General features: G+C 41.3%; 1 pseudogene; it reads left to right on the top strand.

The window, feature by feature from the left end:
* Positions 1-16,185: 16,185 nt before the first annotated feature.
* On the top strand, positions 16,186-19,230 carry LOC147644954 (uncharacterized; annotated as a pseudogene).
* The last annotated feature ends 363 nt before the right edge of the window (positions 19,231-19,593 follow it).

Below are 19,593 nucleotides of genomic sequence, written 5' to 3'. Positions count from 1 at the left end.
AAAAGATGGAAACTGCCTAATGGCAAAAGTTCGAAATTGGTCCAAAAGTCAATACCCAAAAACAGGTCCTGAGAAGGAATAATATATAAATCAAGCTCATGTATCTTTCCCTCATACTGAATTGGAGTCTTTAATCGGCCTACCTCTTTTTGCTGTTGGCCATTGGCTGTATTCACTGTAGTTGCCACCCTTTTGAACGCCATTTCCTGTCTTATAATTTGGTTGGCCAAATTCCCACCGATGGCACTCATAGATGCACCAGTATCTAAAATACCGAGCACCAATCTGCCTAGAATTTGAACCTCTGCGTACGGCCGTCTATCCATGTTTTTGTATCTGATAGCATTTATCGTTTCAGCCGCTCGCCAAAAGTCTCTTATTCTTTTTGCATTTCGAGAATAAGTCCTAACTGGGTTTATTGATAAGTCCGGTAATTGTCTGTGCTGTATTTGCTGATGCCAAAAAACTGTTGCATCAGTAGCTACCTCCTCTAAGCTTGTATTCATTGCTGACTGACATCGGAATCCGCTGGCTTGTTTCGGAGAACACACGGCTGTTGTCGGGGTCGGTTTGTAAGAATTAGGGGTACCGCAACCGGAACAGAATATTTTCCGTCTTTCCTCACATTCGTGATACCGGTGCCCTCCTTTCTACAATTCCAGCATACCAATGCTAAAGCATCTACCTCTGCTACCTGCTCAACGTCCGAGAATTCAGCTGCATCATCCGACAGATACTCCTGCACAAGTTCAGATACTTGCTTCCGAAAAGGAACAGGTTTCTGATACCCATAAGTACGCTTCACATCTTCAAGGAAGCCTTCCCTACGCCGGCAGATATCTCGAAGCTTTTGGACTGAGTCTATGTTCACGTTCAAAAGCTTTTGGACTGAGTCTATGCTCACGTTCAAAAGCTCGTGCCTTATTTCCGGCCGCAAGTTCCGGCAAAGAGTTTCTACCAGATCTTTCTCTGGCATGGAAACTGTTAGACAGTCTGTGATCTGTATCGTAAAAGAGTCAAAACTTTCCCTCTCTCTCTGCTTTCTGTCACGAATTGTCTCTCTCAGATCCACATCCGTACGCGTATCTCGGAACTGCTTTCGTAAAGCTTCGGTAAGCAAATCCCACCTGGAACTATCGGATTCTTTATGAAACCGCCAATAAAACTCTCGCTTGTCCCTCGAACAGTACGCTGGCATTTCCGCAAATTAAATCAAAACGCGAGTTGAGGGTTTGTCGAGTTAGCGCCTTCACTCGATACAAAAATTTATCTATGCTCAATCCGTCTGGAGACCCCTTGAATCGCTGCTTCCAACTGCTAATAATTTGTCCAACCTTATCCGGACGATTACCTAAATCGGAGCTAGAAAAAGCTGACGTGGGCCTGTCTGGGATTTCAATATCCCCTGCTACTGATTGAGTTCCGAAGTTATGGACAGATTCGTTTGACCTCGGCGACTCCTGCATCTGCGCCGCGAAATTTACCTGAATTATTTGGCCCATCTGTTCCGTAAGCTTGGTTAGCAAATTATGCTGCACTGCCTTTAGTTGTTGCGCTACAATGTCGCTGATCGCTTCAGCATCAATGCTGCTCATCGCTTGCTTTTTCGGAGCTGGCGGAATTTCCTTTGCCTCGCAACCAGGACAACTGCCCTGCTTCTTGACCAATGCGTCTGCGCATTCCTTGTGGAATATATGCCCACAACTCCCACGGCTTACTTGATCTGGTGACAAAGCCTTTCCGCAAAAAATATGCCTAATAGAAATTCCTAAGATCCTCTATCCCTATATAATAATTAAAAACAAGCTAGAAATTAATCTAAAATTAATACAAAAAAAAATTGAACATAAATAATGAAGAATTTACCCAAGTTTCGAACCTCAAGATCGCTATGGAATCTATATAGATCGAAGCCTCTCTTCAAATCCCTTTATTAAATGTAATTAATAGAAGGCGTAATATTAATAATATTTAAGGATACAATAATAACACCTGAAATATAGAAAAATATAAACACAAGCAATCAAAATTTTGCTTTGCAACGAAAACCAAACCAATTATCAAAATCGACAAACACAAATCAATACAAAAAGTCTGGCCAGCAAGCATAGCAATGCTTGCAATTAAAATGCACTTATATACAAACAAAAGGTTTCGGTCAGCACAAAAGAGAATCGAGAAAAAAATTATGACGAGCGTTGTTTATCGCTATTTGGCAATAACAACAACCCTGCAGAGCGTGTTGCCGTGGTCAGACGAAAGCTTCGCTGTCTGCTATCCGATCGGCCTACGCTTCTACTCTTCCGTCAATGTTGGGTCTATGCCTTCTGCTATCATCCGTGGCCTGAGTTTCTCTTCTGAAAGATAAACGCTCAGTAAGTCCTATGCAAATAACAACAAAATTAATAAGCCCCTATGAAATTTGTTGTGTCCCTTTGCCTATGCCTATCATCCGTGGTCAAGTGCCCGCTTCTGAAAGCAAATGCACCTGCTAGTCCTATACGTGTGATATGCACCGACTCGGGCTATTATTTTTATTATTATATTAAAATTATGAACTGATAATCATAAATGATAATCATATATGTATGTGGCCTTAACGTTGGGCGCCAATTTTATTAAAATTATAAAAAGATAAACATATTATTTATAAATGTAATGAGTCGCTACACCCAAAATGAATGTTACAGGCAAGTTATTAGCTCGAGATCGGAGCGCACGCAAGATATTTTTCCGGCTTCGGCTCGTCGGCTACGGCAGTGATGGTCTTGCTCGGATCTCGGGTTGCCTTTGCATAATTTTAAACAGAAATGAATGCGTGCTACAACAAGTTGAAGGAAAATATTATTTACGCTGACTGCAAAAGATGGAAACTGCCTAATGACTGACTGCAATTTAGACTGCTGGATGTCAGACAAAATATGGGCATCACTACTTAATTCATTTATACTCATTTCGGGGGGCAAAAGTTCGAAATTGGTCCAAAAGTCAATACCCAAATACAGGTCCTGACTCAGAGAAGGAATAATATATAAATCAATAAATATATAAATTGGTCCAAAAGTCAATACCCAAATACAGGTCCTGACTCAGAGAAGGAATAATATATAAATCAATCTACCGTAACAGAATATTTTCCGTCTTTCCTCACAATCGTGATACCGGTGCCCTTCCTTTCTACAATTCCAGCATACCAATGCTAGAGCATCTACCTCTGCTACCTGCTCAGCATCCGAGAATTCAGCTGCATCATCCGACAGATACTCCTGCACAAGTTCAGATACTTGCTTCCGAAAAGGAACAGGTTTCTGATACCCATACGTACGCTTCACATCTTCGAGGAAGCCTTCCCTATGCCGGGAGATATCTCGAAGCTTTTGGACTGAGTATATGCTCACGTTCAACAGCTCGTGCCTTATTTCCGGCTGCAAGTTCCGGCGAAGAGTTTCTACCAGATCTTTCTCTGGCATGGGAACTGTTAGGCAGTCCGTGATCTGTACCACAGTATCGTAAAAAGAGTCGAAACTTTCCCTCTCTCTCTGCTTTCTGTCACGAATTGTCTCTCTCAGATCCACATCCGTAAGCGTATCTCGGAACTGCTTTCGTAAAGCTTCGGTAAGCAAATCCCACCTGGAACGATCGGATTCTTTATGAAACCGCCAATAAAACTCTCGCGCTTGTCCCTCGAACAGTACGCTGGCATTTCCGCAAATTAAATCAAAACGCGAGTTGAGGGCTTGTCGAGTTTGCGCCTCCACTCGATACAAAATTTTTATCTACGCTCAATCCGTCTGGAGACCCGTTGAATCGCAGCTTCCAATTGCTAATAATTTGTACAACCTTATCCGGACGACTACCTAAATCGGAGCTAAAAAAAGCTGACGTGGGCCTGTCTGGGATTTCAATATCCCCTGCTACTGATTGAGTTCCGAAGTTATGGACAGATTCGTTTGACCTTGGCGTCTCCTGCATCTGCGCCGCGAAATTTGCCTGAATTATTTGGCCCATCTGTTATGCTGCACTGCCTTTAGTTGTTGCGCTACAATGTCGCTGATCGCTTCAGCATCAATGCTGCTCATCGCTTGCTTTTTCGGATCTGGGGTCTTCGCCTTGGCGGAATTTCCCTTGGCCTCGCAACTAGGACAACTGCCCTGCTTCTTGACCAACGCGTCTGCGCATTCCTTGTGGAATATATGCCCACAACTCCCACGGCTTACTTGATCTGGTGACAAAGCCTTTCCTTTGGATCCATGGCTAACTTTTAAATAAAACCAAAACAGAGTAATAAATTCAGGACGACTACCAGTCAAAACAAATCGGATTCAAAATACGGCTAATAGAAATTCCTAAGATCCTATATACCTATATAATAATTAAAAACAAGCTAGAAATTAATCTAAAATTAAAAAAAAAAATTGAACATAAATAATGAAGAAATTATCCAAGTTTCGAACCTCAAGATCGCTATGGAATCTATAAAGATCCAAGCCTCACTTCCAATCCCTTCGTTAAATGTAATTTATAGAAATCGTAATAATAATAATATTTAAGGATACAATAATAACACCTGAAACATAGAAAAATGTAAGCACAAGCAATCAAAATTTTGTTTCGCAACGAAAAATCAAACCAATTATCAAAAATCGACAATCACAAATCAATACAAAAAGTCTGGCCAGCAAGCATAGCAATGCTTGCAATTAAAATGCACTTATATACAAACAAAAGGTTTCGGTCAGCACAAAAGAGAATCGAGAATAAAATTGACGAGCGTTGTTTATCGCTATTTGGCAATAACAACAACACTGCAGAGCGTGTTGCCGTGGTCAGACGAAATCTTCGCTGTCTGCTATCCGATCGGCCCACGCTCCTACTCTTCCGTCAATGTTGGGTCTATGCTTTCTGCTATCATCCGTGGCCTGAGTTTTTCTTCTGAAAGATAAACGCTTAGTAAGTCCTATGCAAATAACAACAAAATTAATAAGCCCCTATGAAATTTGTTGTGTCCCTTTGCCTATGCCTATCATCCGTGGTCAAGTGCTCGCTTCTGCACCTGCTAGTCCTATGCGTGTGATATGCACCGACTCGGGCTACACGGTGTAGAGTATACACTAGTACGTCTGTCTCCCGTCGTCTACTTGTCTACTCCCTATTCCTCTGTTGTCGTCTGCGGCCGGCTAGATGCTTCAAACCTGAGTCATCTTCTTCCGTGTTCCTATGCTTCCGAGCAACTGTGAGTGGAAATTGACATGCCTTCCTACCAGCTGGAGCAACCGTGGCTTGGTGACTACCTGTAAACACAACCTAGTCTTAGCCCACCCCTTGGCTGGACGAAAAGTTTAACAATTATTTATGTGTGTCTGTGTGAGTCACATTGAACATATATGTGGCCTTCGCGTTGGTCAATTTTATTAAAATTATGAAATGATAATCATAAATGATAATCATATATGTATGTGGCCTTAACGTTGGGCGCCAATTTTATTAAAATTATAAAAAGATAAACATATTTATATATATAAAAATGAAATGCTGTTCGTTAGTCTCGCTAAAACTCGAGAATGGCTGAACGGATTCATCTTATCTTGGTCTTGAATTATTCGTGGAGGTCTAGGGAAGGTTTAAAAGGTGAGAAAAATTCGATTAATTGCCGGGAAAATCCTCAAAACAGTATTTTTCTATTTCCCATACAAACGTTTTCTAAATAAAATGGAGAGTCATCTACCGCCCTCTACAGGCAGCCAAAGCATTTCCTGTCAAACATTCAAAACATATTGAAATAAGGAATTGGAGATAAAAATTTTATTTTTTTGTTCAGGTTCAGTAAGAAACGAAGTCCTGCCACCCAAGAAGTAGAGTTCGGGTCGTCGTAATCGTAATACAGAAGCAAAAAGACGTAAGATTACGAATATAACTGACGAAGAACGGGCCTCCATCCGAGAGACTGAGCGGCTGAGAGCAATGCAGATGCACAAAGAAGAATCAGCAGAAAGACGAGCAGATAGGCTTGAGAGAAAACGATTAAGAGTTAGACAGTCGCGTTCTGCAGCAATTTGATTCACTCTCAAAATAATGAACGCGACAGGGCAAGGGTAGCTGAAGCGCGTTTACAGCTTGCAGAAGATCAGATATAATCCAACTATTGATTACAGCTCGAATCGAATTTCGTTATTGGCCGGATGCATCAGGTCTGCATATACTGTCACGCCTCTTAGATTGAATCAGACGAAACTTCGGTCCGAGGAATATATCCATTTGCGGGATGCTGTGATGAATGCTGCAACTCTTTTGAAGGATGGCAAAACTGCTCATTCTACTTTTAAACTTCCACTATCCGTCAATCTTGAACAACAATCTACATGTTCCATCCGCAAAAATGGACCTATTGGTAAATTACTACAAGACGCCTCATTGATTATGTGGGACGAATGCACGATGAGCCATAGAGCACATATAGAGGCCGTGAACAGAACCTTACAGGATCTAAGGAACTCCTCTGCAGTCATGGGCGGGATTACTTTTGTATTTGCTGGAGATTTTCAACAGACTCTCCCCGTTATTAACAGAGGCACGCGAGCAGATATCATCGTAATACAGAAGCAAAAAGACGTAAGATTACGAATATAACTGACGAAGAACGGGCCTCCATCCGAGAGACTGAGCGGCTGAGAGTAATGCAGATGCACAAGGAAGAATCAGCAGAAAGACGAGCAGATAGGCTTGAGAGAAAACGATTAAGATCGATTTGATTCACTCTCAAAATAACGCGACAGGGCAAGGGTAGCTGAAGCGCGTTTACAGCTTGCTGAAGATCAGATATAATCCAACTATTGATTACAGCTCGAATCGAATGTCGTTATTGGCCGGATGCATCAGGTCTGCCTCTTAGATTGAATCAGACGAAATTTCGGTCCGAGGAATATATCCATTTGCGGGATGCTGTGATGAATGCTGCAACTCGTTTGAAGGATGGCAAAACTGCTCATTCTACTTTTAAACTTCCACTATTCGTCAATCTTGAACAACAATCTACATGTTCAATACGCAAAAATGGACCTATTGGTAAATTACTACAAGAGGCATCATTGATTATGTGGGACATTGGGATTAAGGACAAATATGAGAGCTCATCTTCATGGAATCACTGATAGCGATTTCCCACAGCAACTGCTAAAACTTGGGGAAGGAATTTTTCCAACTCCAAATTTAAGCGGTCATTGTGACATTCTTCTGGATGAGTCTCTAGGCCAAATACTCCATAATTTGGAAAATTTAATAGATTCTGTATACCCTGATATCGAGAATTTGCACGAAAGAGACGTCGATTGGCTGTGTTCTCGGGCTATAGTATCACCTAAGAATGATACTGTCAATGAAATAAATAATCTGATTGTTTTAAAAGTCCCCGGCCAAACAAAAACATACAAATCGATCGACACTGTAACGAATATTGAAGATGCAGTCCATTATCCACAGGAATTTTTAAATTCGTTGAACCCTTCTGGACTGCCACCCCATGAATTGACGTTAAAAATCGGAATCCCAATCATGCTTTTAAGAAATTTAAACCCTCCAAGCATGTGTAATGGGAGGAGGCTGCTTATTAAGGAGTTAAAGGACAATTTAATTGTAGCAATTATTATCACTGGCCCAGCAAGTGGTCAACTAGCTCATATACCGAGGATACCGATGATCCCAACTGATCTGCCAATCCCATTTAAACGGCTTCAATTTCCGGTAAAAACATCTTTCGCATTAACAATTAACAAGTCCCAAGGCCAAACCTTCGAATTAGTAGGGATCGATCTGCGAAATAAATGTTTTACTAATCATCAACTGTATGTTGGTCTATCACGAGTCGGAGCCCCTGAAAATCAATTTATTTTGTTGCCACAAAATAAAACAACATCAAATATTGTTTACAGAGAAGCACTAACTAAATAAATGTAATAAACTCAATAATTGAAAAAAAAGGATGAATATGTGTCATATTATTATTATTATTATGAATGTGTTAAAATTGACTAATCTAAATGTAATGGGATCAGTTGTCATCATGCTGCGTAACATTAATCAACCTCGACTATGCAATGGAACAAGACTGGCTGTGAAAAGACTGATGAATAACGTCATTGAGGCGACAATCATAAAAGGAAAATACAAAGGAGAGGATGTCTTGATCCCGCGGATACCGATGATTCCAACGGACTTACCATTCGATTTTAAACGGTTACAATTTCCAGTGCGTCTGGCCTTTGCGATGACCATAAATAAATCGCAAGGACAGTCGTTAGAAGTTTGTGGAATCAACTTGGAGTTTCCCTGTTTCGCGCATGGACAATTATACGTCGCGTGTTCGCGCGTCGGAAAACCGTCTTCTTTGTTTATTTACGCACCACAAAACAAAACAAAAAATATAGTTTATGAGAAAGCTTTAAATTAATTAACAGACTGTATTTTAACAGTGTGTGTCTGTGAATATCAAATTTAAACCTTATAAATAGCCAGTATTTCAGGATGAGGCAGTACGAAGTCTGCCGGGTCAGCTAGTATAATATATAAATGTAACGAATTTATAAATGTAACGAGTCGCTACACCCAAAATTAATGTTACAGGCAAGTTGTTAGCTCGAGATCGGAGCGCACGCAAGATATTTCCGGGTTTGGCTCGTCGGCTACGGGAGTGATGGTCTTTCTCGGATCTCGGGTTGCCTTTGCATAATTTTAAACAGAAATGAATGCGTGCTACAACAAGCTTAAACCGGGACAGAGAAACAGACAACACATAAATAAAAGTTGAGGAAAAATTGAACTCTCTTCGGCTTACTTGCCCTTTTTTAGCACTCCTGGTGATCTGGAGGCTCTAGTTTGCCCACCCTTCCTATGGTCGCTCCCATCCTCAAAGCTATATAGCTTGAGCGACCCCTTTGACAAGTGCTACCCTACATCACAACGCATGCCAGCTGCGGCCAATACTCGACATTTTAAAACATTATAATAATTTTATTTAAAACTAGAAAAATATAAATTCATTACATAAAATAGAAAACGTAGATAGACAGTTAAACATTAAAACTTAGAATACAAATGTTAAATAAATATACGCCCTTCGACTCGATTTCGGGCATTAATAAAGAATAATGGCAAAACAATTTTGGGCAAGTTGAAGGAAAATATTATTTACGCTGACTGCAATTCAATATACATGTTGCAATGATAAAAACAACAATTAGATAAGAAAAAGCTTAGAAGCTCTCAGCATAACTAGCCTTAACCGCAATCGCCTTATGTATCAGCTTTCTTTTCTTTTCCCCTTCCCTCTTCGTTTTCCGCCGTTGGTTCGGTTAAATTTTCGTTCTTTTCTTTTACATTAACGGCTCCTGATTTGGGACATTCTCTTTCTTTTCAATTTATTTTTTTTTTTGTGTACTTGAAATTATTTAAATTATTACTGATACACTCACCATTTTCTTAACTCCACTGATGAAAGCGCTTTCCTCGGAAGCTAGCTGAAAGTTGGGAGGAAATGACACATGCCAAAAAAAAAAGAAATTCACAACCAAGGGGACGCCCTAAAAGAGACTACGAAGATAGGGGAAAACTATCAGAAAACGACCCATTCGGCCCGCGCTATTTAATTAGATTTTTCCACTAATTTTTACAGGAATGCATCGAAATAATATTCCTCTTTGCCGCACACTGCTCTTCACATATACATGAGTTCATTCTTCATTATCTTTTCTTTCTTGTATTTTTTCTGCGAATTACCCTAACTTAAAATTTATATTTTGTCTTACACTAATATTCCATATCTTTTCTTCACTGACACTGGAACATTGAAATGGGGCTCGAAAAATGTCCCTTTTTTTACAATTTTTCGTCGCGACGGGGCATGGGCTCAAATTAAACATACTTTGGCCGGGATCGCATCGCGGCGGCGAGTTCAAAACGCCCGAACGAATTACATTAAGCTGATTGCAATGCTTTGCTGAAATCTACGCCTACGCTGACTCTGGCATAAAAGCTCGTACGACTGCTAACGACTTCTCTTGCTTAGTTGTGCTCTCTAGAGCTGTTCGCAAAGGGGTACAAAGGTCGTCCTACAGCATTCGGCGACTAATTATTCTTTAACCACGTAAAATTAAACAAAAAAAGAATACTTTCCCCAGCTTTGCTGAGCGGGGCGACGGGGAAGTCCTTCTCCAAAAATTTAGATCCAGGCGCTTAAAAGATCCAAGAAGCTGCGACGGCGTCGTTTCCTCGCCTGCCCCTCTCCTCTCCTCGGCCTTCGAGCGGTACAAACTGCAGCCTTTAAAATTCTTAAATAAGTTCAAGCTGCCTATGCTTTTCCCTATCTGTACGCTCACCTTTCTATTCGTGGCTCAGTGGCCAATAAGCAAAATTGTATTCTCAGCACTTTGAACACTCGCGAATACTTTTTCGAAATTCTGTCGCCAGTCGCCAAAATATAATAGTCACTACGCCTCAGCAGCCAAAAATGGAATGCTGGAAGATGACGCCGGAAAAGTGGCGGTAACCCAATGTGAAAGTGGGGGAAACGGGGAGACCGTTGACAAATGCCTCTGTTGCTCTCTCACCCGATCTTTCGTGCCCTAGCCGGCCTACGCTTGCTACACTGGCAAAGCCCCCTTTCAACATATGATCGACCAACAGATGGCGCTAATAAAAAGTATCTTATACCGAGCAAGCGCTACAGAGTCTATATAGTCGTTTTTGGAAAGGAGGTGTAGGATGATAGAACATTTGGGTCTAGCCTTGGTAACGCGAACACCAGGCCAGCTGGTGGGAAAAAACTTGCATAAATATAGCTCAAATACATTTATTGGTTTTGCTACGAACTCAGATCTTCCGCTTTGTCTATTTTGTGGTGCGAGGGATCATTAATTGTCAAAATGCTCTCGATTTTTAAATTGGATTCCGAATCTTCGATTTAGAGAAGCATAGAAGTTGCACCTGTGCATCAATTGTTTGCGCCAGGGGCATAGTTTGCAACAATGCGAGTCAACGCACTGCAGATGTTGTCGTATAAAACACCACGCATTGTTGCATATTAATCAAAACCCATCCATACCATCCATCTTAATCTCATCACTATCATCCGGGCAACTTTTAAACTTTCAGCCATCAACATTAATTTCATTAGCATTAGTATCATTTTCACATTCATTATCACAACCTGATCGCATTCATCAAACCCTCAAATATTATGCCTGTTGATTACGTGTTTCTTCCAACTGCTATTATCTATGTGAGAAATAGGATTGGAGAATTTATGCCTTGCCGAGCAATATATGACTCGGCGTCTCAGTCAAATTTTATAACTTCTCGCCTAGCGAACCAGTTAAATTTGAATTTGGTGAATCTTCCATGAATTCTGATAAGGCAGGAAACATTTTAGCGTAATCCTGAGATGCAAACTGTCGTTCCTCATCGTATCACTAATTATCAGCAAGATATATCGTTCACTGATTTTTAATTGAACCGATCAGAACGAATAGATCTTTTAGTTGGTGCTGACCTCTTTTTCGAAATAATTGCAACGGGACAAATTCATTTGGATAGCGCGTTGCCAACACTTCAGAACACCAAACTTGGTTGGATCATTTCATAACTCATAAATCTGTCTTAGCTGCTAAGGATCCTAGTAATCATTTTAATGATGACACACTTGCTGCCGTAGTTAAGCGATTTTGTGAAATCGAGGACTTCAGTTCGTCAGAACCAGTATTGCTGCCTGAAGACTTGCGATACGAGCAGCTTTTTAAGGAAAGTTGCGTTAGGCTTGAAAATGGGCAGTCTCTTGTCCACATCTGGATTCAAATCTTAAGGTGATTCCTATTGCCTGGCTCGTCGTCGCTTCAAGACCTTGGAAGCTAAATTGGATAGGAACCTAGCTTTAAGGACTCAGTACTAGGCGTTTTGACGCGGAATATATGGAGCTAGGTCACATTTCTCGTGTAACAAGGGCTCCATCGGTACCACAATTCTTTCTTCCTCACCATTGCTAACATTAACAAGAAAGCACGAGCACCAAGCTGCGTGTCGTGTTTGATAAATCGAGCTAAATCGACTTCTGGTAGGTCTCTGAATGACTATACTTCTTTCAGGGCCAAAGATTCAAAGAAAAATCTTCAACATCCTGCTTCGCTTTCGATTTCTTAAAGTTGCCATTGCATCCTGATGACTTTTTGCAGTGCAGCGTTTGGCGAGAGAACTCTACGGACGAGCTTAGTGTTTTTAAGTTAAACACAGTGACTTATGGAACTAAGCCAGCTGCCTTCTTGGCTATAGAAGCCATGCATCAGCTCTCTTATGATGAGGAGGAATCATTCCCGGTTGGAGCCAAAATTGTTCGTAGATATTTCTATGTGGATAATTTAATTTCTGGTGGTAGTTCAGTTAAAGAGGTGAGAGAAATTAGTTGCCAGGTAAAGGAGCTACTGTCGCGAGGGCACTTTTCAATCTGCAAATGGTGTTCAAATGATGCAGGAGCCCTTGAAGGGAGTCATACAGCGACAAGGAACAGTTACTAAAATTCCACTATTGATCGGAAAACGCCAAGGCCTTGGGTTTGGCCTGGGATTCGGCGTCTGATCAGTTCCTATTTAATTTCTTTCAAATACCGACAACTCATCCTCCCACCAAGCGAATTGCATTGTCAACAATTGCAAATTCTATGATCCACTTGGACAAATTATACCAATAATTACAAAATCTAAAACCTTTCTAGAATCCTTATGTTGTGCTAATGGGATGACGTAGTGCCAGAGCCCATTCTTTCGTCATGGGGGGAGCTGACCTCTCAGTTGGTAATCATCAAGAACATAAAATTTTCACTATTTGCAATGCAACCACAGGCTTCCGTTGAATTGCATGGATTCTGCGATGCTAGCCTATCAGCGTATGGAGCGTGTTTATATTTGCGATCGGAGGTTAATGGAGAATTAAGGGTCCATTTGCTCTGTGCCAAGTCGAGAGTAGCTCCCTTGAAAGCCTTGACAATTTTAAGATTGGAACCCTCGGCAGCACTATTATTGAGTGAGCTTATCGTAGCGAACTGCTGGTTTAACTCGTCTATTGTGGTGGCATGGATTAGCCAGCCTCCCAGAGAGAGTTCAACATATTTGTGTCAAACAGAATCGCGAAAATACAGAAGATGAAGAAAGACATGACTTGCCATCACGTTCCGACAATTTTAAGTCCGGCAGAGGATGTACCCTAAGAGAATTACTGGATCGTTCCCTTTGTGCTAAGTGACCTTTTTATCTTCTTCAAAGCTCATCGAATCGGCCCTCTCTGCTGCAGCCAGTTTAGGATCTTCCAGAGCGTCATTCCGCAACTCTAGTTGGAGCCGTTTGCATTGACGTTTCGAGCTGTAAGTTCATCAACACTTTCGATATGTTGCAGCGCGTATTTGCATACATTCATCGTTTCATTGCCAATTCCAAAGCAAAGCATTCCTCTAAAAGACCTTTTTTTGGTTGAGAAGATACACCTGGGAACTGTACTGCTTCTGAGTAGCATCCAACAGGTTCAATTGGCCAAAGAGCCAGGGCAAGCCGTGTGCACAGGCAAGCGGTCTGATTTTACTGAGTCCAATGCTCGGTTTCGATGGATTACTTCGCGTTTCTGGAAGGCTGCAGAACTCAAACTTGGACTATAAGAGGCATCCGATATTGTTACCTAAGGATCATGCAGTCACAAAGGCAATCATCGTTCATTTTCATAGAATATTTTGCATGCAGAATCACAAGCGTTGCTTGCCATATAGAGGATAAGTTCAAGGCGGCAAAATATCATTTTTACAGGGTCTTCGGACGCTCCGTCTTCCTTGATGAATTGCGAACTCTGTCTTATGAGATTTCCGCCATTCTCAACTCTCGATAAGGAAGGTCGGAAACAGTGTTGCAACTTGAGCGCATTGAAGAAATCAGAATAGCCATGGTCCGTACTGCTACGGGCAGTTAAAACAGTACCTCTTTCAACGAGTGGAGTATGTTTGGAGCAGACCGCAAGCGCCTAATTATGCGCGCATACGTGTACCGCTGCACCTGCTGCGCTCTTAAGCGTTCTCTTCTTTAGCTACTGTCTATGTCTTCTTCTGTCGCCTTATCTATACAGCAAAGCTACATTGTAAGCTCTCTAATAATTTCCTAAAATTTAACTGGACTATCTTTTGGATTATGAGAAAAGGTTTTTACCCTTGGCCTCGGCCGTTGCACTGCCATATAAATAGTTCTCTGAAATCAGGACTCGGGCAACGGACCGAGGCTAGATAGTGAGCTGTAGGTAGGTAGGTAGTGAGAGTCATCTTGAGCCTCCAAATAATGCTGGGCTCCGTTTTGATCCTCTCTTCTTGACTTTGCCTTCCTCAGTACCATCCCGAATCATTGAGAAAAACATGGATGGCAGCAATTTTGCATTTCCATGCTTCGAAGTACGGCGTCCATAGAAAACGCATAGAATCGGTTCCAAAGAACTTTTTTCTTTTCGTTCTACGCGGTTTTAATTGAGATGAAAACCAATCGTTACCTTCCTATTCTAATAGGCTCCTTTTAATCAACTTACCGTCCTTGGACAATAGTAGAACGATGCTAAGAATAACCCTTATTTATAATCTTATCCATGGTGATGTGGAAAGTGCTGACTTGTTGAATCAGCTCAATTTCCACGTACCATGTATAAGTGCTACATCCTTTATACCGTTAGTGATGTGCCACTGTAGAACCTCCTTTGAATTGCAAGAACTTATTAGAACCTTTTGTGCAAATTATAATGATTTGTACAAAATAATCTCCAACGTAGATAGTCTTCCCAAACTAAAATCTTTAACACTAACTCACTTAGTAAATATCCTAGCAAACAACCTGGCAGCACGTCGGTAGTCAATTTCCTCGTATTCTGTCCTATATTTTCCATCGCGCATACTAACACCTAACCCAAATAGTAGTGCATCAACGTCCCAGCGATTTTAGCTGGGAGGCACCGGAGTGACGCATTCTGGTTATTCTTAAAGCTGGGTAAGTGCTTTGGCGTCTCCTGCTCCGTTGGTGCTTTTCACCTACTGAAGTTTGTGTTATGGGGTAGTACCATCTTCATTGCACGCTATTCTATCGCCCAGAACAGTTTCGCTATTCTCTGGCTAGCTCGTCCGCTTTCTCATGTCATTGTGTCCTAGCATACAGGTTATTCTGATGTCGTTATCTCGAGCAAGATCATTTAGGTCATCCCTGCATTCTGCTACTAACTGCTCTCTAGAGCTTTGATAGTCGCCTGACAAACAGAGTAGATCCTCACATTGGTATTCCTTAGGCCTTGCTTGTATTGAGAGTGTTGCTGCCTCCAATATAGCAAGAACCTCAGTTTGGAAGACTGTCGCTGGCTCTGAAAGACTAAAGTCGATTCAATCCCCCAGTTCTTATCGAAAATCCCTGCCCCCACCCCTCAAGTCATTTTGTAGCAATCGGTGTAGAGTGATACCTTATCTTGTTCGGTTACTCAGTCTCTGTTGTATTCTTGTTAGCTTTGTAATATTGTTGGCTCTGGCGAGTGCCGGGCCTAGAGCCCCATACGTTAATATTGGCGTTACTACGTTACGGTCTTACCATGCTTTATCTTGGAATCGAATAAATTTCTTCGACGTGACTCACCCCTTCATGTGTTGCTGACTCAGTTGATTGAGACTCTAAGTAATCAACGCTCTTTTTACAGAATTTTTATTTTTCCTGGCATACTCTCATTCCTGCTTCTAAAAGTTTTTCCCGGCCGCGGTTGGAGGTCGATTTATTAAATTATATAATTTTTTTATTTTTTTTTTGCAATTATTACAATTATTATTATTAAGTAAATTTACTTTCATAAATATGAACCTTACCTTACCGAAAACTGTGTAAGTCGGTTACGATGGGCGTCAATTAATTAGATTTGGTTTAGATATTTTAATAATCATTTATTTATCGAATAATCATTTATGTCCCCGAAGCCTGCTAAGGTAAAGGTTAGTATAAAGATGTATTTAATATTTTATATAAAGAGAGCAAAGGCTGTGGAGTACAGTTTTGAGAATAACTATAAGGTCTAATCCAGCTGCAGCTCGAGGTCTTTGCTTGATTGTAGGACTGCCGCCAAAGTGCAGGAACAGCATTTGATATCCAGCCAGTATAGATGACCGAGTGTTCTGGCCGGACTCCGGGTGATTGCGCCCGGAGTGCGGAGTCGGTACTTTCTTTACTGCGGGTGTTGGCCACCGGATATCGACAGTTTCTATTTGTGGGAACAGGGTGTGTTAACTTACAAACCTAATTTTCACGTGAAGAGAGATGTTCTTTCGATTTTCGCTTTCATTTGCTTGTCGATAACATCAGTTAGACTAAAAATGTTCTAGTCCGCTCCGAAAAATTAAAACAGGAAAAACAAGAAACACATGTATTTTTTATTTCTATTAAACATTTGATCTTAATGTATTACCGTATTTAAGTATTTTACAAGCTACTATAATTACCAAAGTCACTCCAAAAAAGTGTTTGGGTCGAAATATCAAAGTAAACTTATTTCATGCTTTTCCAGGTTCTGATCGCCAATTCAGTGACCGATTTAATTTGACTGGTATACATTTTTATAGCCTTAAAGCACGTGCGGCTGTTCTCTAACATGGAACATGGTTTTTTAGGTTAAATCAAATTGTACACGTAAAGAATACTTTGATCTTACAACCACAACACTCCTTAATTACTGTGCCTGTACTATTCAAATATAACAAAGGAAATGTTTATAGCTTCGCCGATTGTCTACATTGAGTTTCCAGACAATGACTGTAGTTGGGATATTTTAGGACGAATCATCATAGTGGACTTTTTCAGGGTATAGTCCCAACCCCTCCAACGAAACCACACTATCCCTTGACGAGCTGTTAGATCTTGTGGATCATGCAAGTAAAGACCATTTAATCCCCTGCCACAGGACTTCCACCACCAGCCACCCTAAAAAAAATAATTCATACAAATTTATATAAAATGCTATGTATAAGGTCAATTTTTTATACTAAGTTTAATAAATAAAAGAATCTTATTTCCGAAAATTTAAATTTAAATTTAAAATTTGCACTGCCATCAATTGAAAGTGTATTTTTTTTACATTTTCTTTTATATCTTATGACCGTTCATATGACAGATATATGAAATATTCTTTCGATTTTAATAAAATTAAAACAAAAATTATAGAATAATAAAAAAATGATCATTTTTTAAACTTGATGAAAATCGGTTGAAAACTAAAATAGATTTAATTTTTAATTATATTAATTTCTCGATCGTTCCTATGGCAGCTATATGATATAGTCATCCGATCCGGCCCGTCCCGACATATTTACGAGTGAGAGTATATAGAAGAGTAACTGTAAAGTTTTACTGAGATAGCTTCAAAATTGAGGGACATGCGTAGGATCGTACAAATGAAATGACAGACGGACGGACAGACGGGCGGACAGACTGACGGACAGCCAGACGTGGCTAGATCGACTCCGCTGTTGATGCTGTATATATATATATATATATATATTCTATATATACTATATATGGTCGGAGATGACTTCACCACTGCGTTGAAAACTTGTGACTGAAATTTTAAAACCCTGCAATGGTATAAAAATTAATACAATATAAACTTTACATACATAAAACGAAGTATGGCATACTTTCATTAAATTCGAATAGACATATTTTATATTCAGTTTTACAGCTACAGTTTTATATGTAGAGTTTTGCATTTTTCTCTTTATTTAACGATAGTTTCTATGGCAACTTAAAGATATAGGCGTCAGATTTTCATATATCAGATGTAACGTTTTTCTCTGCTCGGGGTAGATCTAAGTAGCGACTAAGGAACCTATACAAGAATCTTTGTAAAGAAAGATGGAAGTGACAGTAGGAATTCGAATAAATGAGTTATGAACACCTATGAGAGATTTGAGCTCCGAATTTTTAACCTTGTATCAGCGGCTGGGGCCGGTTAAGTGACAGCGAACGGTGAGCCGGGAAGCGAACAGCAAGCGAAAAATCCGCTCTGCTTATCGCAGTCTGCTTTGCCGCCAACCTCTCAAAAGCTACTTCCGCTGACACACGTTCGGCTTGCAGATCTGTTTTGCCGACCAGCCTCGCGAAAGCTGTAGGCTATGGGACGTACAAAGCTCCCAAGGCCCGGCCACCGTGTGTGTTCGCCACGATCCTGACCAGGCAACCGTGGCAGCGCTATGGACAAGGGGGTATAGCAGGTATGGTAGGCTTGGGCGCCAGACGTCCACGGCGGTCGCGCTTTGTGAGACGCGAATGATTGGCTGTGTGCGCCGGATTCAGCGAGGCGGGCGACGTGTTGGTGTCTGACTCAGCGATGACAAGGAGACCGTACGTCTGGTGGGGAACGAAAGAGGCAATCGACTTCGGCTGGGCGTGGAGGCTAGGTGGCGATTGGCACCGGATCCGCGCGTTTGATCAATCCTAAGGGCATCTCCGGCTGATATTCCAATACACGTGTTTCGCACACAAGTCCAGGGGAGGGGGAGCGAGGCACGTCTCGGCTTCTGCAAGCTTCGCGAATGGTAACGCCATGGGTAACGCTTCATCGCCGACTAAGCCTAATCTTAGCTTTACAAAACAACTTATGGCCTATTTGTTATTGTATACTCAAAGAAACTAGATGAAAAATAATAAAACAAAGGCGCAACTTTGTGTCGGGGACATTTCCGATCTCAAATGTGCGCCTCGTGAAACGGGCTTTACACAGGGTTAAAAATATCTAATAATAAAAACAACTTATTTCCATTTTTTTATTAAATGCTAGTATATACCGCTTATATATATATACCGTTACCCAAAGATGGGCAATAGAAATGCGCAGTCCTCCAGATTAACATGGAGGCAGAGGAAATCCTGTATCCCATATACGGGAAGATGGCGTGGGGCAGGGGTAGCGTATACCTGCGGCTCAAAAAGCGCCACCCCGGGGATAAGGATGATCACAGCCTGAATGCTGTGGAGAGAGGTGGAGAAAGACTTAGGTCTGGAAACCATTGCCGAAGCCGCCCAGGAACTGACGCTGGATGAGTCAGAAGAGGCAGAAGACGGTGACCTGACGATAGTAGTCAACCCGTCGAGTGGAGTTGAGCTCATGAGCGATACCCATGTCTCTAAGGGTTCAGCAGCTCAATATCTATAAGAGCAAGGTCGCGTCGGCGGAACTCCTCATTGCCATGGAGCAAGGGTCCGCCGATGTACTTATCTCTAGCCCAAGAGCCGTGGATTGCCTCTGGCAATGCCATCGCCGGACTAAAGTCCTCAAGCTATAACGCGTTCTACTCACCATCGGTAAGCAGGAACAGAACCGCCGTACTCGTACGGAAGGGTCTTCAAGCTAAGCTTATGTCTCATTACAGCTCGGACGACCTTACTGTGATGTTGCTAGATAGTCTTTAGAAACACCCGGAACACTGACTAGGGAAAGTTCAAGCAAATAATCTCTCGGACACTCGGGACTTGTCCGGGCACAGTAAAATTCAATGAAGATATAGAAAAGCTGCTT

The sequence above is a fragment of the Drosophila serrata genome, unplaced genomic scaffold, assembly GCF_035046125.1.
Source record: "Drosophila serrata isolate PLE 108 unplaced genomic scaffold, ASM3504612v1 contig_51, whole genome shotgun sequence".
NCBI classification, from domain to species: Eukaryota; Metazoa; Arthropoda; class Insecta; order Diptera; family Drosophilidae; genus Drosophila; species Drosophila serrata.
Note: the sequence above shows the minus strand (reverse complement) of the source record. Positions and strands in the feature narration are given on the sequence as shown.